An 11,134-nucleotide genomic window follows, 5' to 3' on the forward strand; every position below is an offset into this window, starting at 1 on the left:
TCATATACATGAATCCACACCCAACCAACAAAATTTCATCAAATAATTACCTTTCAATCTCTACAATGGTTATGTATTTAAATTGGGAACATATGGCTTCCAATCACCATACAATAAGTTCTAATACTTAATTCATACTCATATTCCCATAATATATTCATACATATAAGTCTAAGGGTATAGGATTACCTTTTGAAAGGAATCTTGCAAAACCCTCCTTTGAGTTCTTGAAGAAATGTCTTGAAGATTTAAGTATTTTATTTGTAGATTTCATCAATACTGGTGTAAAATAATGGAATTTCACACCAAGATAATGGGGATTACATACCTTGAAGAAAAGGAGAGTTGGTGGTCTTGAGAGAGTGGAGAAGAGCTCCAAAATTCGTCCAAATGAAATGGGAAAAATGAGCCTCGAATTGGCTTTAAAAGAGCTGGAGCTGATCCCGCGCCCGGTCTGGCGAAGTGACCCTCACTTCGCTGTCCGCCAGAATAACTAGGCGATCAAACTTTGGTAATTTGATCATAACTTTTAGTAGGAATGTCCAAATGACAAACGACTTGATGCGTTAGAAACTAGATTCAAAGGACTACACTATAGGTACAAAATTCATGAAAAGTATCTTTACATTATGAGAGTTATACCCGTCCAAATGTAGATGTTGTGCAAATTAAGACACCCTTTCCACTTAATATTTCCAACTTTCGCCAATTAGTATTGAAACCTTCTAGACCTATCCAAATGCAAATCCGGGTAAATGCTCAAGTCCAAAATCACCATCCGGTCCTAACATAACCATAAACATTCAGACCCGAGGTCGAATACTAAAAAGTAAAATTTGGTCAACTCTTTCAACTTAAGGCTTCCAACATAGAATTTATTCTTCCGAAATACCTGAAAACAAAACCGATGATTCATACACGTCATAATACATCATATGAAACTATTCAAGATTCAAATAGTTGGAAGGAGCGTAAACTAACCTATTATGATTCTGAACAAACACACTATATGAGTCTGAATGCACAGTATCAAGCCATAACCATAACCCCGGATATAATCACGTAACATACTACACAACTCACAAACTCGCAACACCATTTCCGATCACAGTAACTACTCTAAACTAACCCAGTACTAGTATTAAACGCCATATCTAGCCAAACCTCGTTCCAAAACCTTCGTACACTGCTGATATTAAAAGAAACACTCAGAATCTCATAACCACTTATTAGATCAACAAGTCATGGAGCTTTCTTGCCCAAACCCGAACCATAATCACTTTTTAAGCCGTCTTTCGATGTCATCCTCCCAAATATATCATAATCAAATCCAATAGTACATATTTTAGGCCCAATGACTTCATATTATTAAATACAATTATCCTACAGACATGCCACACCAATATAACTTAAACCACAACTGCGCAATCCGTGTACCCAAAAATAGAAAATATCTCAAAGAAGAGAACTGTATTGGGAGTTCAACAAGCACCACAACAACTGCAATGCTATAAGCTCATTATATATAGTAGAACCAAGACACACAAATTTAATAACAGTAACCAGCTCTTCTAGAGCTCACATTAACATCACTCGCACGTACAACTCACGTGTTAGTGTATCAATATCTGGACCCACACGGACAACTCACGTACCGATAATATCAATATCTGGACCCGTACGGACAACTCACGTGCCAATAATATAAATATCTGGACCCGCACGGACAACTCATTTACCAATAACATAATCCACCTGGCATGGTCACAGGCCTCCAGTCCAAGCATATCATACAGGAACAATCAAATAAGTATACATGTATATGATAAATGAAATAAGATTCACATGCTCCTGGACTGATATAAATAACACGCCATAGGGTAGGCATGTGCAAAGTGTACTATCACAACTCAAATCGGTAAGTTAACGCAGAATTAGTAACTACCCGATTTATTCAGGGAATCAGCCTATTTGTAACCTCAAGTATAGCCCAGATAGTTCTCAACAAAGGTACGAATACGAAAAATATTATAACTTTACGCTTAACAGTCAACTCTAGGCATATCATAGACTAAGCATTCTTCCGAGTATGAATACTTGATTTGATGCCCGCACATGGGCTCAAACCTCACATATATGCACACTCATAGCGCGTAGCTATCACAAATAATTAGCGCAACTAGTGCCTCCACTGAGTTTAAATAAAGCACTCACCTCAAACATGCCGCAACCCTGAAACAATATGATTCGGAGAACTCCTAGTCTCCAAATTCATAGAACACATGAACCACCGTGATTGATCCCAACTCCAGCACTCGAATGACTAACACATCTTTCATACACGATCATCCCACAAGGAATACTTCCATAATTCTTCTGTGCCACATAGCAATAATTTGAATATCAGCAGTCTATCAACCAGGTAAGTACCGCAATACCAATGAACATCTGTAAGCCAAAACACAATGCACCTTTTGAAATGTGCACCCTTCTCAGGGATTACCGAGCAGTTATAACATTCATCTAAATATCTGAAACTCATCATTCTATCCAAAATTCGTGATCTTCCTTTCAAGAATGAACTGCCACCTTGTACATATAAATCTAAATCCCGCACAATATACCACATCTATCATATGAAAAGTACGAGAATCTCATTATAAACTCTGAGTCACCAGCAAATTACATACCCTATTAGTTAGAAATCTTTCTCTTGCTTCTTTCCAGGAAGAAATCATAATACACAGCATGTTCCCCATACCGATAAAAAAAATCATGCTCAAACCATGGTAGAAACCATCAAGAATACTTTGAAATCCATTTGCACATAACCAAGCTATCAAAAGTGAATTCCTCTAACTCGACCAAACAACACAGGTTGCCAAATCCAAGAGTATTGCCACAAAATACACGTAAAGCCCCACCTCATCATAATAACCAAAAGAATCGATCATATCATTACCATACTGATCCAGCATGTTACCTATTTGTCCTATTTTCTCCGAGTTTCTTCTGAATTACCCACAAGTTGACATTACTCCTTGTCAGAACACTACTATCCTTACCTAAAGCTCACTACAAGACATAACATAAAACCACACCGCCCTAAGGCCCATAAGCTACTGTATTCTTCTTAAGCACCCCCATAAGTACCGCAACTGAAACGTCCACTCTGAAAATACCTTATGTGAATTTAAAATTGTTCTTTTACCTTTCTTATACTTGAATATAGAATCCATAGTTATATAGAATTACCGCAAGTCACGACACCATCAAATGTAAATCTCAGATTCTATCCATACACAAATCCGGAAAAAATTCTTGATTGCTATATATAAATCTCGAACCCATTGGAATCTTCTAGAGAGTAATCCACTCTGCTCAAATCTAAATTGCACCGCCTAAACAGGCTGAAATACACGTGCTCTCTTAGATTCACAACACTCAAAGAGACTACAAGAAAAATGGCTTTTAGTGAAAGGGAATCCAGTCGTTAAAAGTTCAAATCCAGTCGCTATAAGTCAATAACGATCGAACAAAATTTGGTCATCGCCGGTCGTTAAAGGCTCCGTCGTTAAAAATTAGCGACCGGATTAGAATCCGGTCGTTAAATTCCGTTAACGACCAAAAAACTTCTCGTCGTTATTCCTATTTAGCGACCGGTGTTCCCTTCGCAAATTGTAAAATTTTCCTTCGCTAATGCACATGTAACCATTTGATAGTCATGTTGTTAAAGAGTTTTAAAGACCACATTTCCCTTCGCTGATGTGAAATTTTAATAAATATAATTACACCAATTTATATTTTTTCCTGTAGTTATCCAATAATAATTATTAGCACATGCTTTCTCACACACATATATACAACAATCACACATCTAAAAATATACCAAATAATCAAAATTCATACTCTAGAATTTTATTATCATTACAAAGAACGGAAGGATCATACTGTCTATAAATATACCCATCCAAATTGCATGACACTATTTTTATCAACTCCTAAAAGTAGACAATTGAACTATAGCACGATGTACAAATGATAACATCTTTAAACCACTGCTAACAAAACAAAAATCCTATAATGCTTCAATTTGCCCTGCACATTCTTCAAGGATAGGTTCTTCAAACTTCAAGTTCTTGATCTTGATCCGTTAAAAGAAGAAGTCATTGTCACATTAGTGAAAACACTCCTACTAGCTACTTTATTTAGAAAACAAATGAATAATTTAATCACCAAATCAACTAAACAATTGGAGTAAATATTGTTTGATTAAACTGATGCAGCCAATGATTAGTTTTAAGAAGTTTATCTTTTATGTTCGAGTACTAGATAGAGATGCCCGTGCAATTGCATAGGCCAAACATGCTAAATATTTACCACTGTTTTCTTTCATGCTAATATTGTGTAATGCTGGGGCTAGTAGAAATAATGCTCCCTATTGAAATCGAAATAAGTAACCACAAGGAAAAGAGCATTATGTACAAGATGGACACAGCATGGCACTTTTTAGTAAAATATTATGTGCAAATGAGGACAAAAGTACACTTAGATCTCGAGTACTAAAGTTCAACCATAACCAAATTCATTGACTGGGCTTTGGTAGTAATCAGCTAATCTCACGGCAATATGCGAATGACGAACACATCTGAAAATGCATGGAAGAAGAGTGAGGACTTTCAGTCTTATTGTCTCATCCAGTACTGGTGAAATCGAACGGATTAACTGCTCAAAACCACCTCCACTCTAAGGAAAAAAGAGTAAGAAAACAAAAACAATGCTTAAGCCAAGGAGTCAAGCATCCGACTAAATTAAAACACTGATTTACCTTTCTGCAATAGTGGGCATTGTCACAGCTTCTAACTATCATATATATTCTAGCTGTCACATAAATTTTGGATGAACGTGTTTGTAGCATTATTTACAAAACTTGTCGTTCTTGCTTCATACAGAAAAATAACACCTTTTTCGACTGGATATTTAAGAGTATGTCAATCCATTTTTGCAATTGGAGAGGCACTTAGCAGCCAAATATGAGCACCATGCTTCACCTTCTAGAAAAACAGCCCTAGCAGTATCAGGTTAAGCAATAACACTTTAAACCCGAAACTCCTGGCAGATGGCCAGTGGCCCAAAGAAACGAAAGAATCGGTTACGTCGTTTTTCATATGATTTCCTCTTATAGATAGACTAAAAAATCGAACAAAGTTCTTTTTGTAACCGGTGCACCTTAACAATAGACTTGTTACACCTCTACTACTATGATCTATATGAGCAACTTGCACTCGATCCATTCCAAAAGTAAAACATGACTCAATTTTCGCAAAAGAAGAACTTCCTTGCTTATTCAAACATCCCTCAATTTAAGCCTCCAAAAAGAAAATTGATAAATTTAGAAGCTATGTGAAAGATAACACCAAACATATATTGGATATGATTAGATAAATTAACTTCGATGATTCTTTAAATAGCAAGCAGGATAAACCAAATGAGGAAGCCATGTACCATCAAGGATCAACACTCTATTCCTAATAGAATTCCATTTTCTTCTTCACTTTCAACATTTGTGCTTTAATGTAACAAACTTTTCAAGTAATGGGCAGCGAAAAAGAAACTCACTTGTGAATAAAAGAAGGTTCCTAAGATTACAATGGCAGCTCCAAGTGCATTGATGAGTCGAACATGTATTTGGAAGATTATGATAGAGGCAACACCGACAGATATTCGCTTCACTGCATTTCTATGCTAAATGTCAGGTACGAAATCTCATCCAATGACATATTAAACAATTGTTTATAAAGGTGATAGAATATGTCTTGCGCTGCTACTAAATAGCAAAGCCAAAGACAAAATTGTTATTGGGATACTCATAAAAATGATTCATCAAAGAACTTTTAACATAAACATACGAGTAACAAAATATGTCAGCAATGACATTACAAGAGCTATCACATAGTTTATTAAATGATTCAGAAGTATGCAAGAGAGAACTAGGACTAAGGCATCACCATTAATATAGACACAAACATAGCATCCATAATCACCTTATACCTAACCGGTGCCTATGGGAGCCTAGAGAAAACGGGATTAATCTAAAGCACCTTCAGTTTTTATCAACATTCTAAAATAGTCAAACAAAACAACCATGATTCAAGTAATATGGAGGACGATGTAAACTACCTCAAACTGATGCAACCAGGACAAATATTTAATAATTGATATCTAAATACTATTACAACTATGCATTAGCGAATACTGCGAGCATTGCATGATAAGAAATGGAAGTTGTCGATCCTAACCAAACAAAAGTGGGTCCTATGTGAGAGAGCGTGTTTTGCCATCCTACTGCCCACCTCTAGAGACCCTCCATTGCAACAGCAAAAGGTGTAAACATTAACAGAGATATAATGGACAACCCTGCATAATACTTTATCCCACTAATAGACTTCCTTTTTATTCCTTCGTTTGACAATATATTTCGGAACTTCAAATGCAGGATTTGATATCGCAGCTCCCATAAAACCTATAGTAACAATCAACATGATTTCAAAATCTAACAACAAATAAATCCAAAGTACCAACATGAATAATCAAATATCACTCAAATAATAGCTTGATTAAAGGTAATGTAATTATATAATTGCTCCCACCAACAATGTTGAAATTGAGCTAAGTAGCAGCTGAAAATGCACAACAACATGATTGGCACAAGTGACAAATAAATACTAAAAGCCGGTTAACTACTCTTGATGATATAAATGAAAAAATTGCAAGTTTAGACATACTAACAATTACATGACCAGTTGTATGAGCAACTGAATCCTATATCACCCAGAAAAAAATAAATAGATAAAACTAATACTACTAACTATTATTGGAAAATAATGAAAATTGAGCCACATGCTCTCTTTATGTCTAAAAGAAAGTGAAAACACTAACTAGATCACACTTACTTCTTCCCTTTGAAAGAGAAATAAAATAATTCGATTCAATTTCGCGGGAAGTTCATTCATCCAGAAAATCGTCGTAAAACTCAAAAAGTCAAGACATAAATGTTTAAAAGATACAGAAACAAATGCGCACCGAGATAGAGAAGTAAAAACTAAAAATTTACCACAATCAGTCGAGATTCAAAAGTCGTATGGAACTCTTAGAATATCAACATATATAACTCAAAATAAATAATCCAAGATTTGCTACATCTAGTTATCTATAACCAAGAAATAAAAAAATACCCTTTCCATCAAGAATTTTAATATCTTTTACCTCCTACAGATCACAAAACAAAACCCACAAGCATCTCACAACTTTCTTGGATTTTTCACATAACAGAAAGACATACAAATCTAAAAGAAAGAGAAAACTATTTTTGTAAGAGAGAGCAGAGCTTGGTTTACTTGAAACAGATCACAAAACAAAAACCCACAAGCATCTCACAACTTTCTTGTATTTTTCACATAACAGAAAGACATACAAATCTAAAAGAAAGAGAAAACTGTTTTTGTAAGAGAGAGCAGAGCTTGGTTTACTTGAAACTGAAAGGAGATTGGATGTGCGGAGATGACAGCTGGCGGTTTCCTCTCTACCTTCCTACAGAGACAAAGCGAAGTAGAAAAGTGACAGACTGGTAAGCTCCGCTCTCTGCTATCATCGACATTGAAAAGAACGATTATAACATCTACTTGTATTCCTTCGGTTTTCGCTCTGCAAATATGAAAATCAAGGACTAAAATTTTGTTTTTGTTGTCATTTTTCTTAGGTTGCCTCGAAAGAAATGAAATGCAATTGAAGGTTCCATATCTTAAATAAAAAAATATATTTCTTCTATCATGAATCCTAAATTGAACAAAAGACAATTTATAACAAAGAAAATTTTAAGAATCAACTAAGTTGAAATCAAAATAAAATTGAACTTCAATTAAGCACATTACACACTGAGAGAGAGAGAGAGAGAGAGAGAGAGAGAGAGAGAGAGAGAGAGAGAGAGAGAGAGAGAGCGCACCAATTAGAGAGGGAGGACAGCAAGGTGGTGGTAGCGGAGAGTATGTGCCATCCTCATTTTGCAATTTTGGGCTTAGGGTTCTTTGAATAGCGTGAAAGAAAAGAACTGAAATTTAGTGGAGAGTGTTGGCGCTCTTTTATTTTGGATGTCCGCCAAATTCCTAATACCCATTAACGATTCCTAATACCCATTAACGACCGGATATCTTAATATTAATGAGCCGGATATTATCCTTTTTGTTATCAAAATATTATATTATGGATGTCCATTTATTACTCCACTATAGATAATCTTCCTGAAGAAGATTATCCATTTAGTACTCTGTTGAAATTTATCTACAAACAGCTGATGCAGGCATGTTACAAGCAACTCAATGAAATGATTTGCAGTAGCTTCTTATTAAACAGGTAGGTTACAAGAAGCTCATGTAGACAGTTTACAAGCAGCTAAAGAAAATCCTTGCAGCTACTTCCTGAAAAGCCTCACAGCTGCTTCCTTTCTTCTATAAATAAAGAAATTTTAAGTTCAATATGTACATGAGTTTGAAGTTGAATAATATATCAGTTTTTCTCTATACTTGTCTTTACTTTACGATCTTTATTTTATAACACGTTATCAGCACGGGTCTCTAATTTCATTATCGCTACCTTTATAATCCCAAAAGAGGGTCAAATCATTCAAGCCCAATTTCTTCATAATTACCGGATTACTTAATAGGAGCAAAGGCAGAAGGAGGAAAGGGTGAAAGAAAGGATGGGAATATTTGACTTAGAGAAGCAGTTCGCTTTTTATGGAGCATACCACAACAACCCAGTGAATATCTTGATTCACATGGTGTTTGTTTGGCCAATGTTTTTCACCGGTCTTATTTTTTTCGATTTTATGCCGCCACTTTTCAATTTGCCTCTGATTCAGCTATATGAACACAGCTCCTTAGTCCTTAATTTCGGGTTCTTGTTTGCCTTGATTTATGCACTGTTCTACGTGGCTTTGTACAAGAAAGCAGGCTCTTTGGCTGCTTTGCTCTGTTTATTTGTTGGGTTTCTAGCAGTATGGTTGCTCGTCAATTGGGCTTCTCTCTCGCCTGGAAGACTACCCTTGTGCGTGGTCAAACCGGTTCATTCAGAGTATTTTGAGAAAAATTATATTCTTGGAGTGATGAACAATATGTTAATTTTGTTAATTTTCAACTCTATGAAGAGATTAAATCCTTCTGATGTCATTTCTCAAAGATAAGGCTTATTAATTTATAATTTTATTTTGATTTCTTTCATGAGCTTAAAAAATTATGCTTATTATCTATGTCCATCACGTGCTAATTCTAAGCAACTAGTGATGCAAGACTTGCAGGTATATTGTGATTTGAAATATAAAGATTTGAAGGCTAAGAAGACAATGGATATTGAATTAACTTGCTATGTACGTGCGTATCAGCATATAACAATTTGCTTTTTATACACTTGTTTTCATCATGTTATTGTCTCCATAAAAGATTACAAAGTGGATAACATTGTTAGGTCCACTTAAACTCCAGCAGAGTATGCAAGAAATATATATATCCGCCAGCAGTAGCAATATTTCCTAATTCCTGTTATGGCTTAATTTTATGGTTTACTTGAACTCTAGCAGAGTATGACCGCTAGAAGTAGCAATGTTAACCACCAGAATTGGTATAGCCTATGACCACCAGAAGTGATAATTTAGGCTTTATATGGTTACAATTAAAGACAAGCTATAGAAATATTCTCTATATTGCATGCACGCCTTGGTTTGCTCCTGAAGTAGTAAATATTTTAAAAGAGGCTGAAGCATCACAATTTGATGTGATTAATGCGTGTTCAGATAATTATGTTCGATTTTCTGAAGGATGAGAATTTCATTATAAATATTAATCCATTCCCTGAAGTGAATGTGATAATATTAATAAAGCCGTAAATATGAACGCGCTCTTGATGTAAATATATTACAATTCACCTGCAGAAGAGGTAATACGATTGAGAGAACATATCCTAAATCTTTCATACGTCAAATTTGCTCTGAAGTAGTAAACAATTGAAATTTTCTCTTGAAGCAGAAAAATATTAAAAAGAAGTGTAAATACCACAATTCACCTACTTAAGAGGTAGAATAATAATGAATATAAAATATTCAGATGTTAATATCGTTTCTCCCTGAAGGAGATATTTGTCACAAAGTTAGTGGTAGAAATACTGAAATTCTTAACTTTTGTTATTTATAAATTTAGTATTGTCTTTCTATTATTCATTTGATTATGATTTTTATTTTTATTTTTTCTCATGACACCAGAAGTGTCTGAGCGATATTTGGTAGTACAAAATTTATCAAAAGCTCCTGAAGAGCTAACTGTTCGTCTAGAAGACACATGACACAAGTAGTGCCTGAATAATATTTGATTGTGGACAATAAAATGAAGGCTCCTGAAGAGCTTATATGCAAATTTGTCATTCATATTATATGGTTGTGGTCAAAACATATGTTGTAATAAACCAAAAATTTACTAGTACAAATGGTTATCATATTGAGACTAAAAATGACTGGAAGATTGAAAATCTTCATGTTTCCACAATCATAGGGGATAAAATAATATGTATGTGAGAAGTTACCCGCCTTATTCTTCAATTTGTACTATATCATGTATCACAGTAAATTAAAAGTTTACTAATGCAATAGAAATCACAGTAAATCGGAAGTTTTATAGAGGCAAAAGTAGCTACAGTAAATCAGAAATTTGCTGATACAAAAGTAGTCACAGTAAATCAAAAGTTTACTAATGCAAAAGTTTATGCCATAGTAAACCAGAAGTTCACTAAGAGATAACACATGCCATGATGAACTTGAAGTTTTCATTTGCCATTTTTTAATGAGCTATTTGAGAATTCAGATAAGCATATACTGATGAACTAGAAGATTCTTCAAGAATTCTCTTGTGTTGCTTGTTCTCATAATAAATAGATTATACCAGCTATAATTGGGACTAAAACCCCAGAATTCTGGAATATATAAAAGGTGAATATGGGCTCATTTACCTATCATGTGAACCACTTATAGATGCATATATGAGATGGTTACATGTGTGTTTATTGTCAACCTGCAGTTTGGCATTTGAAATTG

General features: G+C 34.8%; 1 long non-coding RNA gene across 6 annotated transcripts; it reads right to left on the reverse strand.

The window, feature by feature from the left end:
* Window positions 1–4,441: 4,441 nt before the first annotated feature.
* LOC104120722 (uncharacterized) lies at window positions 4,442–8,160 on the reverse strand. Of its 6 annotated transcripts, none has more exons than XR_011414198.1 (5): window positions 8,003–8,160; window positions 7,530–7,704; window positions 6,300–6,523; window positions 5,620–5,732; window positions 4,442–4,648 (listed from the first exon to the last, which is right to left on the reverse strand). It is a non-coding gene; the product is annotated as an uncharacterized lncRNA (long non-coding RNA). The 6 variants fall into 6 exon arrangements; XR_011414194.1 differs by having other exon boundaries at window positions 4,442–4,746; XR_004503527.2 differs by having other exon boundaries at window positions 4,442–5,112.
* Between the last annotated feature and the right edge of the window lie 2,974 nt (window positions 8,161–11,134).

Source organism: Nicotiana tomentosiformis, chromosome 2 (assembly GCF_000390325.3).
Source record: "Nicotiana tomentosiformis chromosome 2, ASM39032v3, whole genome shotgun sequence".
Classification (NCBI taxonomy): Eukaryota; Viridiplantae; Streptophyta; class Magnoliopsida; order Solanales; family Solanaceae; genus Nicotiana; species Nicotiana tomentosiformis.